This window comes from Anarhichas minor, unplaced genomic scaffold (assembly GCF_050575085.1).
Source record: "Anarhichas minor isolate MPS153535 unplaced genomic scaffold, ASM5057508v1 ptg000136l, whole genome shotgun sequence".
Classification (NCBI taxonomy): Eukaryota; Metazoa; Chordata; class Actinopteri; order Perciformes; family Anarhichadidae; genus Anarhichas; species Anarhichas minor.
Genome location: NW_027466582.1, coordinates 16,179,153 through 16,191,948, shown reverse-complemented (window position 1 = coordinate 16,191,948; position 12,796 = coordinate 16,179,153). Strand labels below are relative to the sequence as shown.

The 12,796-nt window shown below is 47.4% G+C and overlaps 1 protein-coding gene across 1 annotated transcript in view; it reads right to left on the bottom strand.

Moving 5' to 3' along the window:
• The window catches only part of fynb (FYN proto-oncogene, Src family tyrosine kinase b), a 50,419-nt gene that overhangs the window by 31,034 nt on the left and 6,589 nt on the right, over nucleotides 1-12,796 (bottom strand). Inside the window, exon 2 of the mRNA XM_076084424.1 lies at nucleotides 6,996-7,074. The gene's annotated coding sequence lies outside the window, so the exon portion shown is untranslated. The remainder of the gene's footprint in view (nucleotides 1-6,995; nucleotides 7,075-12,796) is intronic.

Genomic DNA, 12,796 nt, shown 5'->3' with positions numbered 1-12,796 from the left:
GAGGTGGACGTCACAGGAGCAAGATTTACCTCGAATTGAACGAGGCACGGTTGCCCATCATCCCCCCCCCCCCCCCCCGTTGCTAGGTTACCACATTCATGAGCACAGCGAGTGCTGCTATGGGGTTCCTCGCCCTGGCAGAGTCGGGGTTGAGTGGTACTGATGCAGTAGCCATGGCGATGGCAGATCCTGTGAGTGACAGAGGATGAACCAGCGCAACATCACTCCCACCTTAAGACAGCACTGCTTCAACATACGTCTCTGTGTGTGTGTGTGTGTCTTGTGCCGTGCCTCAGAGGAGAGGAGCGTGTGCACAGCTGTGCCTGGCTCAGTACGGCACGTTCCGGCACACAGAGCTGAGCTGCAAGCGTCTAGACAACAACCCAGACCCCCCCCCCCCCCCCCCTCAGCACCCTCCAAAGAGGATTGTGTCCCGGCTGTGGATCATCTTTAAGGCTCATCACGGTTCACGCCTGCAAAGAGCAACGCAGCCCTACAGGAGAGACGGGACGTGAACATGAATGCCAATTTTCACAAACTGACGACTAAAATGTCAAATGAATAGAGCTTGTTAAAAAAAAAAAAAAAATGTTTTTATGTTTCTTCATCACCGAAATTAACATAGAAAACTGCAATAGAACAGTCCCACACCTACATGGAAAAAACACAATCTTGACTAGAGGTAGAGAACTCAAACATGTCTGTTATGCAGCACATTCATAATGTCACAAATCGTAAAATAATACATTTATTTGTGTTTTACATAAATTGAGAAAAAATGTGTCTATATAAACATGCATCGCGTTTTCAAGTACCAACAAGTGTTACCAACATCAGGGGAAAGAATGAGGGCTCCACGTGCTCTACATATTAAACTTCTTATTTTATATTCACGCCCTCTACTCACAACCCCCCCCCCCCCCCCCCCCCCCCCGTCTCTTTGTAAACAGCCTGCAGCTCAGTCTAAGTTTACCTGAATCTTTGTCATGTGACTGTTTGTCCTCAGTTGTGCTGAGGAGCCCGGAATTTAATGTTCTTTTATGGTATCTTGTTCGTGCAAACTCCTTATTTTGGGCAAAACTTTAAAAAGAGACATGAATAATGTTGCAATTTGAAGCATCGATTGTGTTTCGCTTTTCCTGACGGAAGCATTTGTCAGGCAATTTGAAAAGCCAATGATAAAATATATTTTTTATTTTTTAAAGAAAACATGTTTTTTTTAATGTGTTAGTATCATTTTCAGAATTTTTGGCATATTTTGATTATTATTGGGATAATATTTGGGGCAAATATTTCTGTCCGGGATAATTGTGACGTGAAATTTTCCCATCAACCTATGAATCAATCTCCCTACATTATGGTCAAACCGTTGTTTCAAAGCCTTTTCTACATCGCAAAGTATTCAAAACATATTTGGGAGGAGTTCCTGCGGTGGAAAATGGTCTTTAGATATCTTGTCATGGACCATTTAGGGGGGGGGGGGGGGGGGGGGGGGGGGGGGAGACTTCCTGTGTGATTGACTGACCATCAGTCGTGGTTCCGTCAAAGATAACCAGCCTCTATCACACATACATCTATAAATACATACGACACATGAGATTAGAACATTAGAAGTCACTGTGACAAGTCTTCAAAGTCTACGCGCCCTGTCCGATGGAAGCGCTTGACCCCGCAGACACCCGAAGCTGTGAGTCTGTATTGTCCACCTCCCACACTTGATTACGAACGAGGTTTGACTTTCGGTCACTGCGGTAATATCATACGAGAGATGAGGCCTGATGCCATTAGCCTAGCCCCCCCCCCCCCCCCCCGCTGTCTGTCTTTGGTTTACGAGGCTCCAGCAAAAACACAGCGGGCTCCTTCAAGATGAATCAACAGGGACCGTCTGAAGGGCTGCGGTGCTGATGATGAAGCAGTAGGTGGGACGTCGGACATTTAGGAAAGAATGACAAAATTAATGTGAAAGATTAGCTGGTGTTCTCACCATCGGTCACACTTCCTGCGTTTCCTTCTGATGCCGCCCCCAGGTTTTTACCCATGCGTGAGCTAACAAAGATATCTTACATCCATGGCTGATTGGAAAGCCGCTCACTGCAGCTACGATTCTATCTCCAGCTTTCGGCTGACTGTGGACGGTGTCTGCAGCACAACGCGTGGTCCGCAGCACTCGGAGCGTTTATGCATTTTTAGCTATGTGTTCGAGTAGACAAACAGTTGCGGCAGGTGTAGAATTATTTACACTCACCTGAATAATTGAACAGTATGGGTATGTGGTTTGTCCAGAGAGTTTATTTAAGGAAAGCTCCGGTACAACCGCTTGAAGAGACGTTAATATTTCTATAGCAGGTATTCAGCACTGAATATTCAGCACTGAATACCTGCTATTGTATTGGCACTAGTGTTTCTAACAGCTCCCAGCCTTAGCAATGGAAGATTGTAGTTTTTAAAGGGATAGTTTGGATGTTTTGAAGTGGGGTTGTATGAGGTACTTATCCATAGTCAGTGTAATCCTGAACAGTAGATGGTGGTTGGGAATGGCTGTCTGATGGCAAGATTAAGCATTGAAAAATATTCTAAATATAGCATACACTTCAGCTGATAATGATTTTTTTAGGTGTCTAAAACAGGTTTTACTGCTGCCCCCGTCTACAACAGTAAATAGATTTTTTCCCCGCCCCCCCGCCAGAGGCTGTAAATCAGCTGAGCAGCGGTCTTCTCCCAGCAGTCAAAACACCGAGGTTAAAGTAGCACTAATTCCTGCGGGGCTGCTCATTAAGCCGCTGGCTTAGCCCCTGGGGATCCGAAGCCCGGCAAATGGACGAGGCCCAACGGCCGCCCTCGCTCCACCCCCCTCCCTCCCTCCCTCCCTCCACATTATAATCAAAACCTCGTCACTGCTAAACATCCAACATGTGGAGCGCCGATGGAAACCCGCGGCCAGTTATCGACGAGCCAGACTGCCCCGAACGGAGGAAGCCAGTGCAAACATTAAAAAGTGCTCTCCTCTCGGCGTTGGCACCACCGACACCGCACTCGATAACGACGACAACGCTGAGCGGGAACACCGAGAGCTCCGAGGGAATCGAAGCGCAGCAGTCCACGCGGTGGGACGTTTAGATAACTGGAACCCCGTGGGATTTGTTTCTGCCCCAGGGTGTGTTTTCTTCTTTGTCCCGATTCGATTGCGTCGTGCCCGGGAGGGTCCAGATTGGTGCTCATATGCAAACCAGAATAGTTTCCCGTGCCGCGGCCGAGTGAAAGACTCCATTGTTGGCCTCTGCGCGTCCGTGTTTCCAATCGGACCCATCAGAGTGGGATGCTACTTAGAAGGCCTCGCGCACAATATACCTGTCACGGCTCTAAGTAAGTCTAAAGCTTCAGTCAATGAGGAGCTACGGCTGCTGTTGTTCAACCATCTGATTCCCCTCACCCCTGCTTTTATCAAAACCGGCCAATAAAAAAATCTGAGTTTATTCTCTCCTCCCGGGCCATATGGCGGCCTCCACGCTTAATCTGCATGCATTAGAGACACGGAGATCACTACTTTCTGAAGATCCCTTTCTGCAGCAAGAGAAAGACAAAAGGGCACCTTCAACCGCACGAGTAGTTTCGAGTCGACTTGCAGGGCTTGGAGGAGAATTCTCGGAGTCATAAAATCACTGAGACGGATTCGAAAGCAAGTCATTAGAGTGCTGCAGCAGGCGCGGTGAAGGTGGGGTCTTTAGCAAGTCGGCGAGTCAGTAAAAAACAGGATGAGGTTACGCTGCTGTAGCGTTTGCACAGCAGGCCTTCCCGCGCACACACACACACACACACACACACACACACAGACACAACCACATCTTCACACACACACTTGCATCCTGTAAGAGCTGCAGCCAGCTGTTCGGCTGTCGAGCGGAGACGGTTCATGAACTTGAAACCATGTTGCTTTTTCGCCGGTCAAACAAACCCCAAAAAACACAATCGGTGTAAACAGACATGGATATCCCGGTCCTTTCCTTTCCAAACTTCAGCCTCCCGCACGTGGCCTCCACCCACCCAGCCGACCGCTATTACAGGCAACAGATAAAGGGGTTTAGGTGAGGGATCATTGAGGCGCTGTGGTTGAAAAACCCCTCCAGCCAATGAGTTCCCCCACGCCCATGCTGGATCCCTTTCATCTGAAGCAAAGTGGAGGGATGAGGGATGGAGGAGAACACCTCTTCTTTGCTCTTTTTCCTCTCCACCTCTTCTAGATTTACTACTACTATTTGTGTATGTGTGTATGCATGGTTAGCAGGGCAGTGCAAAAGAACACAAGCTCAAACCGCAACGCATAATTCTACCCGACTACTAAGAAAAAAAAACCTTTAAAAACCAAACAAACGCTACTGGCAAACAAACCAGCATTTTTGGGCTCATTTTGCTGCTTGGGGTGTATATTTTTATCTTGGGATATTTCTAGCACATTGTTCTTACAGCAGAAGCAAACAGACCAAGCTGTCGCTGGACCAGTATATATATAATATATATATATATATATATATATATATATATATATATATATATATAGACGTTCTATGATGAGAAAACCTGCTGGTGACGGCTGGCCAGTGTGTGACGCGGAGGTCACAGAGGGCCTCTTTAGGACTCGGTAACAAGCACGGGGAGCCAACACACAGCACATCCTGCGTGAGCCTAGGCGGTAGTTTGCAGCCTCATACGGATCACTTAATTAGGCGACAGGAAAAGCATGCTGAAGACAAAACATGCCACCAGATGTGTCAATATAACGGAGTGGAGCCTAACTAGGGTTCATTATCGGCACCACTTCTGGGCCTCCTTGCAATCAGACAAACTGAGAACCACAATAAAGTCCGAGGGCGGCGCTGACATTTCGGCGAATAGCTGCGCGGCCCACGCCGTCACTGTCGGTGGAGGCGACGAGCCGGGAGGCCGAGAGGTCGGCTTGGGAGCGGCCGCAAGCGACTCTAGCAGTATCGATGTCTGGGATAATGTGAGGATGATCACCTCTGTGCCGTTTATCTGCACAATGCTGAAACTCTTCAGCGTGAAAACATGATTGGAGCCGGTGACTCATTTTTGGTTTCTCACCAGCCTGCAATACCGCCTACCCAGCAAGGGAGCTGAAGCATTCACACACCTACACACACACATAAACCTGTTCCACGTTCCCACAGTAAAGTTGATGTGCTACCATCGCGGCCGTGAAGAGCTTCTTCTTCTTGACACCTGCCGTATCTTCCGTGTCACCGACAAAAAAGAAAGAAAAAGCTGAGAAACTCCGTAACGAGCCCGCTCTGGTGACTCCAATCTCTGAGCAGCGAGACATGCAGGAGCACTGTAGCAAACTGGAGCACACGCAAATAAAGGAGCTATTAGCGCAGCGATGACTGAACCTGCATAATTAATACAGTTGCGATGAATGCCGGATACCCAGCTGACTCTGGTTTCCTGGAAGGAACCCTTGTTCAGCTCTTTTCCACTAACCCATTGATGAATTCCACCAAAAGAGAAAAAAACAACCCTCGTTCCCATTTATAGCCGTTTGTCGGTTGCTCGGCTGGTTTTTCATTTTTTATTACAACGAGTCTCCTTTGTCGGCGGCTCCTCTCACAGTGAAGAAGAGGAAGCTGCAGGAATGCCTCTGACTCGGTCAGACATGGACATCTCTTTGGCTTCAAAACAGGTCGCAGAACAAGTGAAGCTAGCAAATGGCTGCTGTGCACAATAAAAGGTTCTTGACTCACAACTACAATATATGAAGAGGCCCGGCTGCTAGCGGTTTGTTTGATGGGTGACAAATGAAAGAGGTTGATGATGCAGACTCTCATGTCTTCGTTAAAAAGCATTCACTTACTGAGTGAAAGTATTCATGACAAAAACAACAGTTTGAAACAATATATTGATGTGCGAATTACACAGCGAACATTTTTTTAAATGCCTTTTAGGAAGAAAGTGTTATTCTAGACCCCCCAAAAAACTAAAATTGTGAACCATGATTGTTGTGAGTTGTGCTGCACCACATCAACCCTGGCCCTTTAGGAGCCTCGTGAGGAACCCTGGGTGGGTTCTTGTTAGCACTCTTAGAAGATGGAAAGGTTCCGCATAGAACCTCTAGAGAGGTGCACAGTATGTATGTTAAGTTCTCGGTATAGATACGTCACGTCTTTCATCTGCCGCAACATGTTGCATGGGATAAGAACAAACAACACGTACTAAGGGGGGGGGGGTAGGACACATGAGGAATCACACAGCGGGTTAGCTGCAGTGTGGAACTGGCTGATCTCACATTGACCCCCGTGGAGACGTACGGGCCCCGACCTTACTGCTGCTGGTTGCGGATTAAAGATGGACAGTTGGGTAAGGTCATATGGAGATATCAAGCAATAAACACTTTAGCTTTTAGCTAGCATCTGTTGCCCTGCAGGTCAACCTCAAGCAACAACAACAACAACAACATACCGCCCCGGTGATGGCAGGTACACTTGTGTGTGTGGTGGCAGTTGCTCTACAGCTCCAAATCACTTCTTTTTTTTGGTGCATCGGTCCATCTTTCTTAACACTTTCGCCACAGCTTTAACAAATTAAGTATTTTTATATGAATTTTACCAAAACAGTTTATTATATTTTGAATGCTCTTATTGGTAGTAATGTATTCTATTCAGTTTGGAGTGAGGTAGTATGTAGTTTAAATGTAGTCCTTAACAGGATTACATAAACCTCTTAAGGAAAACAAGGATTTTTAAAATCTATTATATACAGCCCATGCTTATGCGCCACAGGTGTGAGTATGCGGTTAAGACAGCAGGTTGGCCTCTCAGCGCGGTGACTACCTGTGCGTGGTTTAATGCATGTGTGCTCTGCTATCCTTAAAAAGACTCCTCTCCCAACACGCCGACGTGAACGCGCCCTGAATTGGAGAGAGTTCGTGTGAGGTTATGAATGAGCGTGGGAGTGTTGGGAGTCCAGCGGAGTGGGACGAGTCATACCTCTGGTTTTCGGCGTTTCAGGATTTCTTTTCTTTTCTATTTCCTCCACATTGCTTCGTGCGCCGCCGAAACAGAGGCCCTGCGGGGACACAGAGACGCTCAATTATTCATCGTCGCATTCAATAAAACATGAATACCAGCCACACGTGGCAGCCCCCGCCATTCACACTTCTTCGCCAAAATGGGTCAAACTTTTCCCACAATGCTTTGAGACGACGTCAACCTCTAATGGTGACGCTCTTTTTTTTTTTTTTTTTACTATTATCATGGTGATAAAACACGAGACGTGTGATAAAAAGTAGAGAGGAACAGGTTCGATACACACAGATCTGTCCAGCTGGAATAAATGACCACTCAGAAGAACAAAAACAGAAACATGTCGCCACTGTGGCCGAAATATTTCAATTGGTAAACAACAGGTTGCTGCCGGCTTGAATCAAAAGCCTGTGTGATGGCCCCGTTTTCACTGCCTCTCCAGCAGGCGGGTGGATTTTTAGAAAATCCATTGGCTCACCTCTCCAGGTGTGAATGAGGAGACGCTATTAAATGTAGGGCATCACAAGCAGGCTTGACAAATTAAACCAAAAAAACACTCCATGCCATCTGGTAGTGGACTCGACAATTCATCTTTTCATTTCAACACACTGGGATCTGGCGTCGCGGCTGGTGTGACGATCCAATCTCAAGATGGTCGGTCTCTAGTTTGCTTTTGTATCTTAAGCGCTCATCTTCCTTCACATGACTCATTCTTGTTCTCTCATTAAATCATACGCATTAACTTTATGTTACATGGGGAGTCGGAAACTGTGTAATTGTAAGTTCTTCTTTCTCTGTCATTGATGCTGTATGTACTATTAAAACTGTTTTGTGGAAATGGAAAAAATTAAAGGTATTTTTTTTTAAAGCATTTATCTGACAGAGTATTCTCTAACTCCTACAACACAAATGTAAATCTCACAACTGTGAGCTAAACCACAGAGGACGTCTCTGGCACGCTACAAGGCGACCTTCATTCACAAGAACAAATCTCCACCGGGCGTGGACGAACTTTGACGGTGGCTGCCGGCTCTTCGAACTGACAGCAGAAACACACAATGCAGTCATTGTGCAGCAGCAGGGCCGTGTGTGTGTGTGTGTGTGTGTGTGTGTGTGGGGGGGGTGTTAACTGCACCTCCTAACCGCCCTTTATTTACAAAAGACGCTCCGTCGTCGCTGCCAGATATGTTAGAGCCCCATTAGCTGCTGATTTGACTTTAAAAGCTCAGCCCCGCTAATCTAATTTAATCTGTCTCTGTGGCTTCTGCCGACTGCCGGAGCAGCTCGCGCTGTATTGGGTGCTGCGAGTGCACGCGGGCTCCGGTGATGTGATGCAAACTGTTTGTTCAGACGCCCACGTGGAAAGCTGCTGCTGGTTTGTGCATGTCGGGGTCTGTTACATGATCACTTCCTGATATTGGTTCACTCGGCAAATGCCGACTGATTTTGTAATCACAAGATCAATACGCGTGAAGCGGTGCATGATGGGTAACGAGCTGAAAGAATATACATTAGTCTGTGTGCATCAGTCCTGTTATTTGGCAATGTAGACGAACATGTGGAGTGGAGGGTCATGAAGACTTTCGCCAAGATATAAGCCGTCATCACGTACGGTTCTGACCACACACCCACAGTAGAAGAAGAGACAGAGGAAATGAGCAAGAGAGAGAGAAACAAAGCGAAGATAATGAGGACAACAGGATGAGACACTTGAGACCGCTTGAGTCTATTTGAGTCAGAGGCTTTAATTCAGCAGGTCGGAAAGCACCTTTTAACAAAACAAGCGTTACTACAGGGGGATGAGTGAGCATTCAGTAGTGCTCACATGTTCAGCCAGAAACACAACTGCTTTTTCACTAGGCGTCTATTTTTGGGGATTCTGTGCACAAGAACTGTGAGGGTTACCCAAAATACTCGAGCTGACCTCAGTGTGTGTGTGTGTGTGTAACGTGTGATTTAAGTCTTCTTTACCAGCAGAAAATTGCCATTTGGCTGCTCCGCATGTCTGCGTCCGCTCTGTGGCCCCCGTCCTCTCTCTCTCTGTCGCCTGATGCAGTCATGGCGACGGGGCTCCCAGCAGGCTTTGCTGTGAGTTCCGTGGGGCCCCTGACACCCGGAGGAATAGCTGACTCTCTCTTTTCATCAGCAGCCCACTCCCAATAAAACATAATGGCGCTGAGGTTGCGGGGGGGCGGAGGGGGTCATTCAGCTACGCGGAGCGGTCACATGACCGGCCTGAGGCACAACGGACTCAGTCATTCTGCTGGGACAGATGAGTGGGACTGAAGTGAGAGACACACAGCAGCATCAACAGAGAAGACCCCACAGTGAGCGACAGTGGGCAGGAAGGCACTGCATGTGCTCCACAGTGCAGCCAGAGTTCAAGAGGAGAAATCAGGCTTTGTGCGGATTCATTTCATTTCCCCTATTTGCCTAATAGACCCACGTACCCACCGGGACTGTGAGCTGCCAACATTAATATTTCCAGTCTTTCATTAAATAAAATGTGTGTCTATGGCATTCAGTGAAGGATTATTTTTAATCAATATAAACACGCATAAAATGACTGAATGTAGGCCAAAGACACACGACACATATGAAAAGCAACAGGCAGCTAGCTAATGTTAGCAGTGATAGCTACGCCAACTTCTACAAAGCTGACCGAGCATCAGTCGTGCTGATGGTGCTAACAGTGCTGACGGAGTAACAGCCGTGCTAATGGTACCAACAGTGCCAAAATCGGTAATTTGTGACGATTTTATTCCATGCATTCTTCCTGGTCAAAAAACGTGGCAACTGCATTACCCACAACGGAACCCAAACGCTGACAGTTCGGTCGGAGATTCCGGTGCGTTATGCTAGTAGGCTAATGCTAGTATTCTCTTAAAGATGAATATTACCGCAGAGTAACAACAGCCATTGCTGTAAAGTGGAGCAAACTTCTCACAGATCGTTCTACTTAAGGAAACAAGAGTTTTGCACATAAATCAAAGTTATGAGGGCAAGTGTGTTGTGTGGTTTACTTCACATGTCAGATTAAGACAGCAGAAAGACTATCTGGTATCGTCTTTATATGCTTTGCTCCAGTTAGCTTCAAATTCATAAAACAAAGAGAAGAAAAAACAACAACTTGACAAAACCTCAACCACTCAGCCACTCAGCATCTTAGAGGGCCCCGGGGCCACTCACTGAAGGGGCCTTCTGCTGGGAAATGAACCCAAGTCTCATGGTGTTGTTGGGCGACTGCTTTCGGCTCCGCGCCTCGCACGGTTGAACACAAAACCCGCCGTCAGCCGCCCACTTCTGGTTCATTTCGGGGCTAGTCTCTGAAGGGTAAGTAGGGCACTCTGCCGTCTCAATAGGAGCTGCATTTGCAAAGCTTACAGCTGCGGGCTGCAGCCTTTACATGGATTTAGAGCAACCTTGCAGACGGTGGGGTGGCTCGGTAATGATAATATATTCAGCCGCCTGTGGTTCTCTTTGTTTTTTATGAAACATTGTCGTGGGGTTCATGGGTAAAGATATGACATGCCGGCACGCTAATTAAATCCAGATCGTTTCATCCCCGTTCCCATGAGCCCTGACGGAGGTGATGTGATTGGCAGGTCAGGCCTGAGAGCCCTCGCTGAGAGGCTGACTGACAGACGCTGCTGAGGAGTGGATTAAAATGGACTCTGTACTGTAATGCACTGGCTGTCTGCACACAGGCCTACGCTACGAGAGAGAGAAAAAGAGAGAGAGAGAGAGAGAGAGAGAGAGAGAGAGAGAGAGAGAGAGAGAGAGAGGGATTTGCCAGGTGATTAAAGCGTTATGGAGGAAGCAAAAAGGAGGGCGTTTTCTTTCCCAGATCAAGAACCAACACTTCAGAAACACCGAAAAGCGTCTGTTTGTAGGAAGACAGAATTCATCAGATCCAACTTTGATTTCCTGATGCAGCTTCCACCTGAGGGAAGCAAAAAAACATTTAAAGCTCCCTTTTGAAATCGGTGGAACCTCCAGAAAGAGACACTTGTGAGACCTCAGGACAGTGGAGTTTGTCCCCCATGTCTTACATTGTGATGATGTTAAGAAGGGGTCACTTCACAGCCGGTAAAGATAGGGAGAGTAATTACAGTGACCGAAAACTCCTTTATTCTACCAATAAGTTGTATTTATTCAAACCAATAACGGCAGAGACTAGACTTTTGAAAGGTTTGAAACATGATGCGCTGTGGTAGTCAGTTCTGTGATTACCTGCCCGGAGGAGAGGCTGACGGCAGCCCTCTTAGCTGCAATGCAAGCAAGGTGCTGTCGGCTCTTGTTATGGCAGCCCAGCAACCTTTTCAGCCCTTGAAAAATGACCCAGTTTTTTTTATCCGCCTTGCCCTCAAACTTGCTGCAGACTGCGCAATACACACTCAGAGTTTCGCCCACATCCTCTTTGTTTCTGCTCCCCGCCATCTCCTCAGGAGCGACCTATCCGTACTGTGAATTGTGCAACTAATTACATAACTATCACCGCGTCCAAAATCGATTAATGGAAGGAGCCAACGATGAGAAAACCTCGCTTTTTTCTCCCTCATCTCTGTTGAGAGTTGCACATGTGCAGTACCGATCAGACAGTTGCTAGCGGAGAGTTTGACGTTAGCCAGTTAGCTAGCAGAATATCAAACAAATATTTTACACTGGACAATCCCATCAATAAACCGGTGACATGTACAGTACTATGTACGGCTTTAGTTTGTGTATTTGGGGGTTTAAATCTGAGCCAGGCCATAAAACATGACAGAGAGTCTTTTATCGTGAAGCATAATGTAAAACATTACCAGTGGAAACACTTTATACCACATATGTGCATAGCAGGAACACCTTCTCTGGCCTTGGGGGGGGGGGGGGGGTTATTTAACACGTGACAGAGCATCCGGAAGACGAAGCCCTGCGACGTCGCCGGCCCGGGTCTGGCGTGCCGGATCAATGAGCGGTCATCTCCTTTTTGTCTGCGTCGGCAATGCAGAGAACTGCACGCCTGCACAGCAAAACGGACAGCGCAGCGCTCCACAGAGGGCAGACAGCCGGCAGAGTTCAGGAGACTGAGCACTGCGGTGGAGATTGGCCATAATAGGAGCTCCTGGCGAGTAGTCTGGCAACGCTCGGAGGCCAGGATTCTACATGTAAACACTTCCGCTGTGCTCTGCGTTGACAAAAAAAACGAAAAATCCTGAAATGAGACCATATTGAAATTCATATGACACCATAAAACACAGTAGCCTCTTTGCGATGCAGATCTTCTAACCGCATCGTCCGCGTGCAGCACAGGGAGGCTTTTGTTGGGGCAGAATACGGCCTCTGTCACTCACACGCGACACAGCTGGAAAACTCGCAGCGAGTTAATCATGTATGAGGGGCACAGAAAGCACTTTGTTTTCCTTACAAAACGCAAATACTTGTCATCAATCTGCCTGCCACCGCGGTAAACATATCATTAATAAGTAATAGGGCACGGCGAGGCGCATTGTCCGCCTCGCCGTGCGTTTCGGCGAAGGCAACGTAATTGCTACTTGTGTCTGGCAGGCTGAGCCTTATGACGCAACACCGAGCCGTTAACCGCTGAGAGGCAATCCAAATGCTCCCGGATCACGTCTCTTGCACCTTTAAGAACAGCATCGAGATCCATATTGTTAATGTGGCCCAAACTCAACTCGCTCTCCAACCAGTCTGTGGTCCGAAAACAGATAGATACACACTTTTCTTGAGAATTGGTTCGAGGCTTTTTGCATTTACCATAA